A 10,059-nucleotide genomic window follows, 5' to 3' on the forward strand; every position below is an offset into this window, starting at 1 on the left:
TCAGACGTTTTCCTGCCATCATCAGAGTACTCGGAGTCAACTGCAAGAAAGACAACCAGACTCCAGATCTGAGTACTGAGGCACGTGGCCCAAGCCCCCAGGATCCCTCTACTCACTGTCACCGAGGCAGGTCCTCGTGTCACTGGCTCTGACCAGACTGGGACAAGGTGCTATCATCTCCTGGGACACATGAGCGAGAGAGAGACAAAATTAGAGGGCATCTCTAAAGCTGCAGTGGATTCCTGCTCCTCCTGCTGCCTCCCCGACTCACCTCCAATGCTCATCTGCTCCCAAAGGTTAGCTGGATGGCACCTGCAATCAAAAAAGCTCAATCCTTCATTGCTGATCCTTTCAATACTCGGAGATTACCTACAAGGACAGCTCAAGGGGACCAAACCCTGTCCGTCACCTCACTGTGAGTTGGTTTCAGCCCTGTGAGGCTTCGTACGTCTCCTGCAAAACAACCCAGAGGCAAGTGTGAGTACTGAGATACTGCCCAAGAGTTTGCTGTTCCCATGGCAGCTTCTGTCTGACTCCCCTTGATCGTGACCTCTTACAGGCAGGGTCCCCGTCACGTTGGACTGTACGTTAGAAGTCGGTGCATTGCCTGGAAAACAAAAAAACAAGTATGTACACAGTTTCACCACAAGTACACCACCTGCAAAAGAGCAGCTAGTTTTGTCCTGCAGTCACTGCTCACCTTGCTCACCAGGCTCACCTTCCCTCTGGTGCCTGTTGTCTGCTGGGCTGAGGGCTCTGCATCTTAAAAAAAAAAATAAAAAAAACAAAACTAAACCACCAAACCATCCAAATGATCAAGTAACCCTAGGGCCAAAAGTCATGTCTTGGCTCTGACCTCACATGACAACCCACCTTCTGACTGTGCTCCTCCAGCCTCTTCTGTTCATCTCTGCTTTACATCCAGTCCCTCTGACACTGCAAAGAAATGAGTTACCAAAGTCAGCCATATATACAGGGGGACTTTAGCTGCTGTGCAATTCTAATTTCTCCTTAGACAAGCCCTCTGGGGTCCAAAGACAACCTGCACAAACAAACACTGACCTAACTTTAAGGTCCTCAGTGCCTAAGCCTATCCACGGGGTAACCGGGAAGTCTCCTTTCTACTCCACCTACCCCCAAGTCTACACTGCAGGGCAGAGCAGTTCCAGGCCCAACACAAACTCCAAGGACACGTTTCCAGACAAGTGCTGTGGTGCAACCAGGAGAGAGAACTCTGAGAAAGGAACGACGCCAAAATGGATGTGCTGCCGCACGAGAAGACGGAGGATACGGCGAGACTGAACGGAGGAGGCTCTGAGGAGCCTGAAAAGACACTCTAACAGAATGGCCTGGGACAAGAACTGCCTACAAAATTGCTAAGATGGATGGGAGACAAGGCTATGTTCAGAATCTTCTTAAACTCTCAGAAATCCCAGGCGGTTACAAGAGATGACTGCACAGCACAGCCACCGATACAACCTGTAAGGAGGCTGTAAAAGACACCTGACCTGACACTTCTCAGATGCGATTCTGATGCACATCCAAGCTAGTGAGACAAAGAACGGATGGTATGGGCACTGGGCTGGGCAGTGCAGAGGTTCAAGACCCTAGGAATGATGCCTCAGATAAGAACTTTGAGGGCAGAAAGCAAAGATGTGGTGACTGTGAATAGTAAGACACGAAACACAGACTGGACAAAGGACACGACACAGACCTGAACAGCTCTGCCCTGCACATCCTACTCCATGATGAAAAGTAAACTGCTCCTCCTACGTGTGCCAAGGGCCTCTTAGGGCAGACCCTTTCCCCTGGGCTCATTTGAAAATCCCTCCCTCCTAACCATAAAACTGGACCCAGCTCTCATCCCCTCTCCAGGTGGGAGTCCTCCACTTATCTTTCCCACAGCTGGGGATGTGAATCCATCTTCGATGTGAAGGAAGGACTCCCGGCTGGCTCAGAGGGTCCTGTGATCACTGACTCGGTTGGCTACGAGAAAGAAAACAGAAACTGAGACAAGAGTTGGGCAGCACGTGGGAGATAACCCTGCAATTGGCTGCTCACCCTCCCCTGAGCTGAGAGGTTCTCAGGCCACTGGCTCTGACCCCAGTCAGAGGCTGCTGCCGTCACCGTGTGCCGTACCTGGGGGAGTGAGAAAAAAAGTTATGGGTGTTTCTGAAAGTAAGGGAGACGCCAGCACCTACTCCCTACCTCCCCGACTCAACCTCGATGCTCCTCCTTTGCCAAAGGCAGGCTGGATGGCACCTGCAACTGGGAAAGGTCCAGCCTTAATTGATGACCCTCGTAGTACTAGGAGATTACTCACAAGGACAGCTGAAGACCATCAAACCTAATTGGCAGGTGGCTCCGGCCCTCTGAGGCTGCACACATTCTCTGCAAAGTAAAAAAGCCAAAGGCAAATGTACAGACTGAGGTACTGCCTGAAAGGATGGCTTTCCTGGGGTAGCTCCTACCTACCTCTCCTCCACAGTGACCTCTTACCAGCAGGGGCCCTGAAGCACTGGACTGTCTGTTAGAAGGTGGCAGAACCCCTGGAAAACACAAGAAACAAAGCATGTGCACAGATTCACCACAACACCTGTAAAAGACCATCTAGTTCTGTCCTGGAGTCAATGCTCACCTTGCTCACCGGGACTCACCTGGATCACCTCCCCTCCGGTGCCTAGAGCCTCCTGGGCCCAGGGCTCTGCAGCTGAAAACAAAGAAAAAACAAACCCAAACAACAAAATCCTTAACACACAATTAAACGTGGAGCTAAAAGCCACATCTTTGTGCTGATGTCAGGTGATGACCCACCTTCTTGCTCTGCTCCTCTGGCCTCTGTTCTGTTCAACTCTGCTTTACACCCTACCCCTCTGACATGGTAAAGAAACCCTAACCAAAGTCACCCAGATAGATGGGGAGAGCTCAAAGAGTCTCCCTTCTCTTTAGGCAAACCACCCAGGGTCACTGCCTGCAGCCAAAGACTGCAGCTGTAATTGCACAGAATATCTGGGTGAATGAGAAGAAAACTTAAGTAGCACATCTGAAAAGTCAGTGGGTGCCTTCACAGGCATTTAGGGGGCTCCTGGACACTGCTTTCCACCCATACTACCTTCAAAAAACCCCTAGCAATTCCTAAGCTGGCACCCCAGCCCTCACTCCATCTGTGGGCTGTAACCCCCCACTGACTACTTGCAAACCTGAGTGTCTGTAGCATCTTCAGCACAGAGCAGCTTCACCTGAGGACTGGATAACACTGGTGAAAAAATGCCAAACTGCAGTTGAGATGATCAGGAAATCCCAAAATATGCAAGGCTCCTAAGGAAAAGAAAAAGAGATAACCAATTATAAAAGCAGCTTAGCAACACCAAGTTATTAAATTTAAAAACCCTGCATGTGAGTGTAATCCTCTTCATTACCATATACAGCTCTGCTTCTTTGGATACCAAAGCTGATGCTTTAATAAAGCAGGAATAGCTTGAGAAGTCCCATTAAATGAAAGAAAGGGAGAGCTCTTATCCCATTGAAGCCTGCCTGCTGAATGACTTCCCTGACCAAAGGCTGGGGTTAATATACCCCTGGCCGTGCCCACCTCCCTTCCCTTGAGGCCCCGGGAGAAAGGGAGCAGCCCAATCCAAGACAGTATAAAGGCTCTGGGAGCAGCAGCACCTGGTTTGCATGTCTGACTTAAAATCAGGATAGGTAAAGAGCCTGACAGAGAAAAGGACTCCTAACGTGAGCAGGTATTATAGTTGGTATTAGATTTAGGGTTGGTATTGGATTCGGGCAGGGGCTGGAGCGGAGGGACTAGAGCAGAATAGCGGGAGTTGGAGCGGCGGCGGGGGCTGCGGCGCCGGGAAGGGGAGCGGCGCGGCGCGGGCGGCGGCGCCGGGAAGGGGAGCGGCGCGGCGCGGGCTGCGGCGCCGGGAAGGGGAGCGGCGCGGCGCGGGCGGCGGCGCCGGGAAGGGGAGCGGCGCGGCGCGGGCGGCGGCGCCGGGAAGGGGAGCGGCGCGGCGCGGGCGGCGGCGCCGGGAAGGGGAGCGGCGCGGCGCGGGCTGGGGCAGCGCGGCGTGGCCGCGTCCTACCTGCGGGACAAGGGTGAGCCTGGCGGTACCGGAACGAGGCGCGGAGGGGGCCGCAAGGAGCCCCGGGGCTGCCGGGACCCTCCCGCGCTGCTGGGCTGAGCTCCCGGGGTGCTTCGCGATGGGGGATGTGGAGTGAGGTAATAACGAGAATCAGGAAGTGCTTCCACGGACCCGCGCCCGGTTCGGTGGCTGTGCCGAGGTTTGAACCGGGAAAGAGCCGCTGTCCTGCGGTGAGGACCGGGGAAAATGGCCTTACAATGAGAGTGGAGAGCTCTGCACAGAGGAAATAAAACTCACTGGGTTTAGTAGCTAAAATATCAGGGGAAATTACTGTCTGGTTACGGCAGTAAGCTTCCCACAGCAGTTTCAGGTGCCTACCTTTGGAGACCAGCCCCAAAGTAGAAACTCCTCTCGACTGCTCCTGAGAGAGGCAATTGGAACTTTAGGTGCTGAGGAAAGCGATTTCCTCTCCTAAGTCCTGGTTCACCTGCCCGAGCACCTACAGTGTTTATATTCCACCTCACTCTCTGCTTTGCACGTTTGTATCAATAAAAGAAACTTCCAAGGTCTTCCTCCAGTCTGAGCTGCATCTTTTCTGCACCCCCACACTCTCCCACCTGTTCACGTGCGCTGCTCCCCTCTCCTGCGCTGCTTCCTGGAACAGGGCTCATCCCTCGGCACCTTCCTCGAGCGATAATCCGGGTACATCAGGTGCTTCCCCCAGCCCCTGCGAGATGCTCTCACCATCACTGCTTGAGAGATTCCCTGGGATCGACTGCTCCCCTGCAGAAGCTCCCTATAAAAAGGGCCCCACCGAGCACGGCCCGCCCCTTGTCACCCTCACTGCCCACACCTGGGGCTGTCCCGCCTCTTTGTCAGCCTCACTGCCCACACCTGGGGCTGTCCCGCATGGGAGAGGAGAGAGGGACGGGTGGAGCCACAGGCGGGCGCGCGGGGAGAGGCAGAAGAACGGCCGCGCCCGCCCGCCGCGCCCAGCTTACCCCGGGGACTATCTCCGTCGGATCTGCCGCCGTGGGTCGCTCCCGGGGGGGAAGGCGGCGGCGCAGCCCCGACAGCATCTCCAGGGCACGGCGGGAGCGGGACCGGCAGCGGGAGGGGGGCGGGGCGAGCGGGCGGCGCGGCGTGGGCGCCTGGGGTCCTCGCGCGCCGCGGCGCCGAGACGGGGGCTGCCCGCGCCGGTGCCTCCCGCCGCCCACGAACCTGCCGCCCGCGCTCGGCGCCGCCGAGCGCCCCGCCCCGTCCCCACAGCGGGAAGCGGCGCGGCGAGACGGCGCTGCGGGCGCGGGGCGGGGGTCCGGGTCGCGGCGGAGGTCAGGCAACAGGATAAACGCCTCTCTGGGGCGAGGGGGCCTCTCGCCGCCATCTTTAGTGTGGACTCGGCTAACTTTCGGTTTTGGCGGCGCCATCTTGAGTGTGGCGTCGTGGCAAACTTCCGGGCCGGGGCGACATCTTTAGTGTGGTCGTTCCGGTCCTGGCGGCGCCATCTTTACTGTGGGATTGGCGAACTTCCGGGCAGGGGCCGCCATCTTTCGTGTGGTCGTTCCGGTCCTGGCGGCGCCATCTTTACTGTGGGCTTGGCGGACTGCCGCGCCGGGGCCTTGGAAGACTTCCGGTCGCTCTCTACTTCCGGTGACCGAGTTTACCCAAATTAGCGTCCCTCCTCGCTAATTTCTGCGCTTTCACCCCAAAAAATCTTCATGTTATTCCCCCCACACACACCCCGGGAGAGATGGGAGACCGCCAGTCCCGCCCTGCCGCCGGAACCGGCCGCATTTACTCGAGCAGGGAGCGCTGCGCCGGCACGAGAGCCACTGCGCATGCGTCGCCGGTCCCTCTGCTGGCTGCCCTTAGTTTGCACGTGATCGCCGGCGTCTTGCCAACGACTGCGCATGCGCTGGCGTCGCCACCTTGGCTCCCCCCCCCCACCCCGCCGCCCGTCCGCCCGGCTTCGCTTTCTTACTGCGGCTCCTCCTCCACTTTTTCGGCTCCCTGGGGTTCCCCCACCCACATTTTGGGGTCCCCGTCTCACATTTTAGGGGTGATGACCCCGCAATTTACGGTTCGGGGGGGGGGGAGGAGAGGAAACGGGGTGCCCAAGAAGGGGTTTCTTTTTTTTTTTTTTTCTCTCTTATTTCCTTTTCATTTTGTTTCCTTTTTAGTTTTTTTGCCTTTTTTTTTTAATTTTCTTTTGTTTTTTTTTAATATTTCCTTTTTTATTTCGGTTATTTTTTATTCTCTTTATTTTTCATCTTCTCTCCCAGTGCTCCCCAGTAACACCCAGTGCTCCCCAACAACCCTCAGTAACACCCAGTGCTCCCCAGTGCACCCCAGTAACACCCACTGCTCCTCAACAACCCCCAGTAACACCCAGTGCTCCCCAGTAAACACCCAGTGCTCCCCAACAAACCCCAGTAACACCCAGTGCTCCCCAAAAATTGACCCAAAACCGACCCAAATCACACCAAAAAATGACCCCAAACTGACCCCAAAAAATGACCCAAATCATCCCCAAAAGTGACCCAAAACTCTGCATTTATTTGGCATCATTTCCTCTCAAAAACAACATCTCCGATTTAGTTGATTGCTAAAGCCATCATTTTAAAATCATCTCAGGAATCAAAAGGGACTGGAAAACACACACAAATCATTCCTGCACCCACCAAATCATTAGGAATTGGAACCCGATTCCCTCATCTCTCTCCTTGTTCTTCTTGCCTGGAAAACCTGATGATCCCCGCTGGCTATTTTTAGGCTGCTTTTCTTCCACAGCTCCTTTCCTCCCGGCTGAAACCTCCTGGCATATTCAGGGCTTATCTGGAGGGAAGCCCCTCTGAAGTATTTCCTCTCGTGGCAATTCTGTGGGATGAAGAAGTAAAAAAAGCACGTCAAGAGCTCCTTCTACCCCCTTCCTTCGCAAACACCCTCCCAGTTTGTCCTTGGCAGCTCCATCCCCCCGGCACCCGCACCCGACGCTTCGGCTCCGCTGGGAAAGGGACAGCAAGTGCACAAGCAAGTTCAGTGCTGGGCAGGGGCTCCCTGGGGAACGGCACTTCAGTGCTTTAGTCCGTGGCCTTTCCTGCTGCCCTCCCTCCTGGAGGCAGAGGATGACCCGGCCCTTGTTTCTCCCACGCTCGCAGACCCAGGTCCTGCTCCCTTGGCCCCACTTTTCTTAGCAGACCCGGCATCATTTCCCAGGGTCCCCAGGAAACTTCTGCACTTGACCCATTGCTAAGTGGAGAGCACAGGGCAAGGGAAGGACAAATTTCTCGGCACCCACCCCCTGGAATTTTCCTTCTCCGCAGCACGCTCCCGTTCCCGCTGTCTCTGGAGGTGCCCGCACGAGTCCTCCTTCTCCCAGCACCTCAGAGAATGTCCTTTTCACCCAGGTCCTGCTTACCGTCGTCCAACAAAACACGCTGACAACATTTTTCAGGATGCCAGTGGAGAGATATTAGAGCACACTGCACAGGGAAGCTGAGCCTGCCCCATCCCTGGAAGTGTTCCAGGCCAGGCTGGACGGGACTCGCAGCAACCGGGGATGAGAGCGGAAGGTGTCCCTGCCCACGGAAGGCAGGATGGCCTTTGAAGGTCCCCTTTAAACCAAATCGCTCTGGGATTCCCCTCCAAAATCACTACCCAAGAGACACAGCAATCAAAGCAGAGGGACTGCACTCCCAGCTTTTCTTACCTGCAGGCACACAGCACAGCACATTGGACATAAAAGCCACAGGGTTAGTCCTGCCAGAGGTGTCTGGCACACACACGGCAACCGAAGGGAAAGAGGGAGCCTGGGAACACAGAGTAAAAGACACTTTAATTAGGAGTACACCGAGCACTAGCCAGGTCATTCACACAGCTTCACTGTCCAGTCACACAAAAAGCACTCACCGAGGCCTCAGTTAGGATGGTTCCTGACGCTGACCAGGTGAATACCTCCCTGGAAGCCCGCTCTGCTCCTGCCAGGCACTGGGGGGCTTTGCCAAGCATCCAATGGAAGTTAAAATTACAGGCTGGGCAAAGGCACTTCCCGCAGGACCGCTCCTGGCCAAGGCCACCGGTCCGTGCAAGTCAGACCACTGACCACCCGGGGGGATTTTCGGGGGCACGCTTCCAGCTTTTATTCTCCAGAAACTCCAGTTCTTTCTGGCACCGCTTGCTTCAGTCTTCCCCTGTTGGAAGAGGTCACTTAAGACTTTCGAGGGGCCAGATTGTCAAAGCCCGCCCAGTCCATTCCCACGAGGAAAGGTAGCTTTGTCTTGGACAAGATACTGGGGGGGAGACACAAAATAAAAGTTTAATTTAAAACAACTGCCTAAAATAGAAAGCAATTCAAACATAAGGCAGAGAAGACTCGTGCAAATCTGAATACATTTGACTTCAAAGGAGAATTATTTCCCTCTGCACCTAACAGAATGTCATTTTCACCCGGGTCCTGCTTACCATCGTCCAACAAAACACGCTGACAACATTTTTCCTGATGACAGTGGAGAGATATTAGGGCACACTGCACAAGGAAGCTGAGCCTGCCCCATCCCTGGAAGTGTTCCAGGCCAGGCTGGATGGGACTGGGAGCATCCAGCCGGGGATGAGAGCGGAAGGTGTCCCTGCCCACGGAAGGCAGGCTGGCCTTTGAAGGTCCCCTTCAAACCAAATCGCTCTGGGATTCCCCTCCAAAATCACTACCCAAGAGACACAGCAATCAAAGCAGAGGGACTGCACTCCCAGCTTTTCTTACCTGCAGGCACACACAGCACAGCACGTTGGACATAAAAGCCACAAGGTTAGTCCTGCCAGAGGCGTCCGGCACACACGCGGCAACCGAAGGGAAAGAGGGAGCCTGGGAACACGGAGTAAAAGACACTTTAATTAGGGATCACTGGGGAGGGAATTGGGATGGGCCTGAGGGCAGTGGGAAGGGACTGGGATGGAACTGGGCAAACTGGGGAAGGACTGGGTTGCACTGCAGGAGGACACTTGGGAAGGAATGGGTGCGCTAGCTTGCACTGAGAGAAGTGGGAAGGGACTGGGATGGGAGTGGGGGCACTGGGGTGGGACTGGGAGCACTGGTGGCACTGGGCTAGGACTGGGGGAACTGGGGAGGGAGCAGGGAGGGACGGCGAGGGGGCTGGGAAGGGAACTGGGATGGTACTGGAATGGGAATGGGATGCATGGGAGAAAGAAGCGGAATGCACTGGGGAGGGACTGGGAGCAACGGGAAAGCCACTGCAGGGACTGGGATTGGACTGGGGAGGGACTGCAAGAGGACTGTGACAGGACTGGGGAGTGGGCCTGGGATGGGACTGGGATGCACAGGGGGAAAGAACCGGGATGCCCTGGGGAGGGACTGAGGTCACGGGAGGGCTGGGGATGGGTCAGGGGCACTGGGGAGGGAACTGGGATGGGACTTGGATGTTCTAGGGAGGGAGTGGGATGCATCGGGGAAAAGGACTGACATGCACTGGGAGGGACTGGGGCAGTGGGGAGGGATGGGGATGGGACTGGGGACGCTGGAGAGGGACTGGGGACACTGGGGGGATTTGGGCTGGGAGTGGGGACACTGGGGTGGGACTGAGATTTTCGGGGGGGTGAGGGGGACTGGGAGCACTGGGATGGGACTGGGGGTCATTGGGGAGGGACTGGGATGGGACTGGGAGCACTGGGAAAGGGACTGCAGGGACTGGGATAGGACTGGGAAGGGACTGCAAGGGGACTGTGAGAGGACTGGGGAGGGGACTGGAGAGCGTGCCTGGGATGGGCCTGAGAATCTCTGGGGAGGGACTGGGACCACTGGGATGGGACTGCTGTGACTGGGATGGGATGCAGTTGTACTGGGAAGGGACTGGGGAGGGACTGGGAATCACTTAGGAGGGACCGGGATGGGACTAGGCAAACTGGGGAAGGACTGGGTTGCACTGCAAAAGGACACTTGGGAGGGAAAGGAGGTGGTGGGTTG

The 10,059-nt window shown here is 56.0% G+C and overlaps 3 long non-coding RNA genes across 7 annotated transcripts; all 3 read right to left on the reverse strand.

The window, feature by feature from the left end:
* Positions 1-549: 549 nt before the first annotated feature.
* Positions 550-2,767, reverse strand: LOC135408002 (uncharacterized). Of its 4 annotated transcripts, none has more exons than XR_010427138.1 (8): positions 2,639-2,767; positions 2,500-2,549; positions 2,324-2,391; positions 2,062-2,139; positions 1,135-1,986; positions 874-936; positions 701-762; positions 550-607 (listed from the first exon to the last, which is right to left on the reverse strand). It is a non-coding gene; the product is annotated as an uncharacterized LOC135408002 (long non-coding RNA). The 4 variants fall into 4 exon arrangements; XR_010427137.1 differs by having other exon boundaries at positions 2,476-2,549; positions 2,639-2,766; XR_010427135.1 differs by having other exon boundaries at positions 2,324-2,549.
* Positions 2,768-6,621: 3,854 nt separating this feature from the next.
* Positions 6,622-8,075, reverse strand: LOC135408000 (uncharacterized). 2 transcript variants are annotated; one of them, XR_010427133.1, is made up of 3 exons: positions 7,995-8,075; positions 7,795-7,894; positions 6,622-6,962 (listed from the first exon to the last, which is right to left on the reverse strand). It is a non-coding gene; the product is annotated as an uncharacterized LOC135408000 (long non-coding RNA). The 2 variants fall into 2 exon arrangements; XR_010427132.1 differs by having other exon boundaries at positions 7,795-8,075.
* A 124-nt stretch (positions 8,076-8,199) lies between these two features.
* LOC135408001 (uncharacterized) lies at positions 8,200-8,938 on the reverse strand. Its single transcript, XR_010427134.1, has 2 exons — positions 8,842-8,938; positions 8,200-8,374 (listed from the first exon to the last, which is right to left on the reverse strand). It is a non-coding gene; the product is annotated as an uncharacterized LOC135408001 (long non-coding RNA).
* Between the last annotated feature and the right edge of the window lie 1,121 nt (positions 8,939-10,059).

This window comes from Pseudopipra pipra, unplaced genomic scaffold (genome assembly GCF_036250125.1).
Source record: "Pseudopipra pipra isolate bDixPip1 unplaced genomic scaffold, bDixPip1.hap1 HAP1_SCAFFOLD_121, whole genome shotgun sequence".
NCBI classification, from domain to species: Eukaryota; Metazoa; Chordata; class Aves; order Passeriformes; family Pipridae; genus Pseudopipra; species Pseudopipra pipra.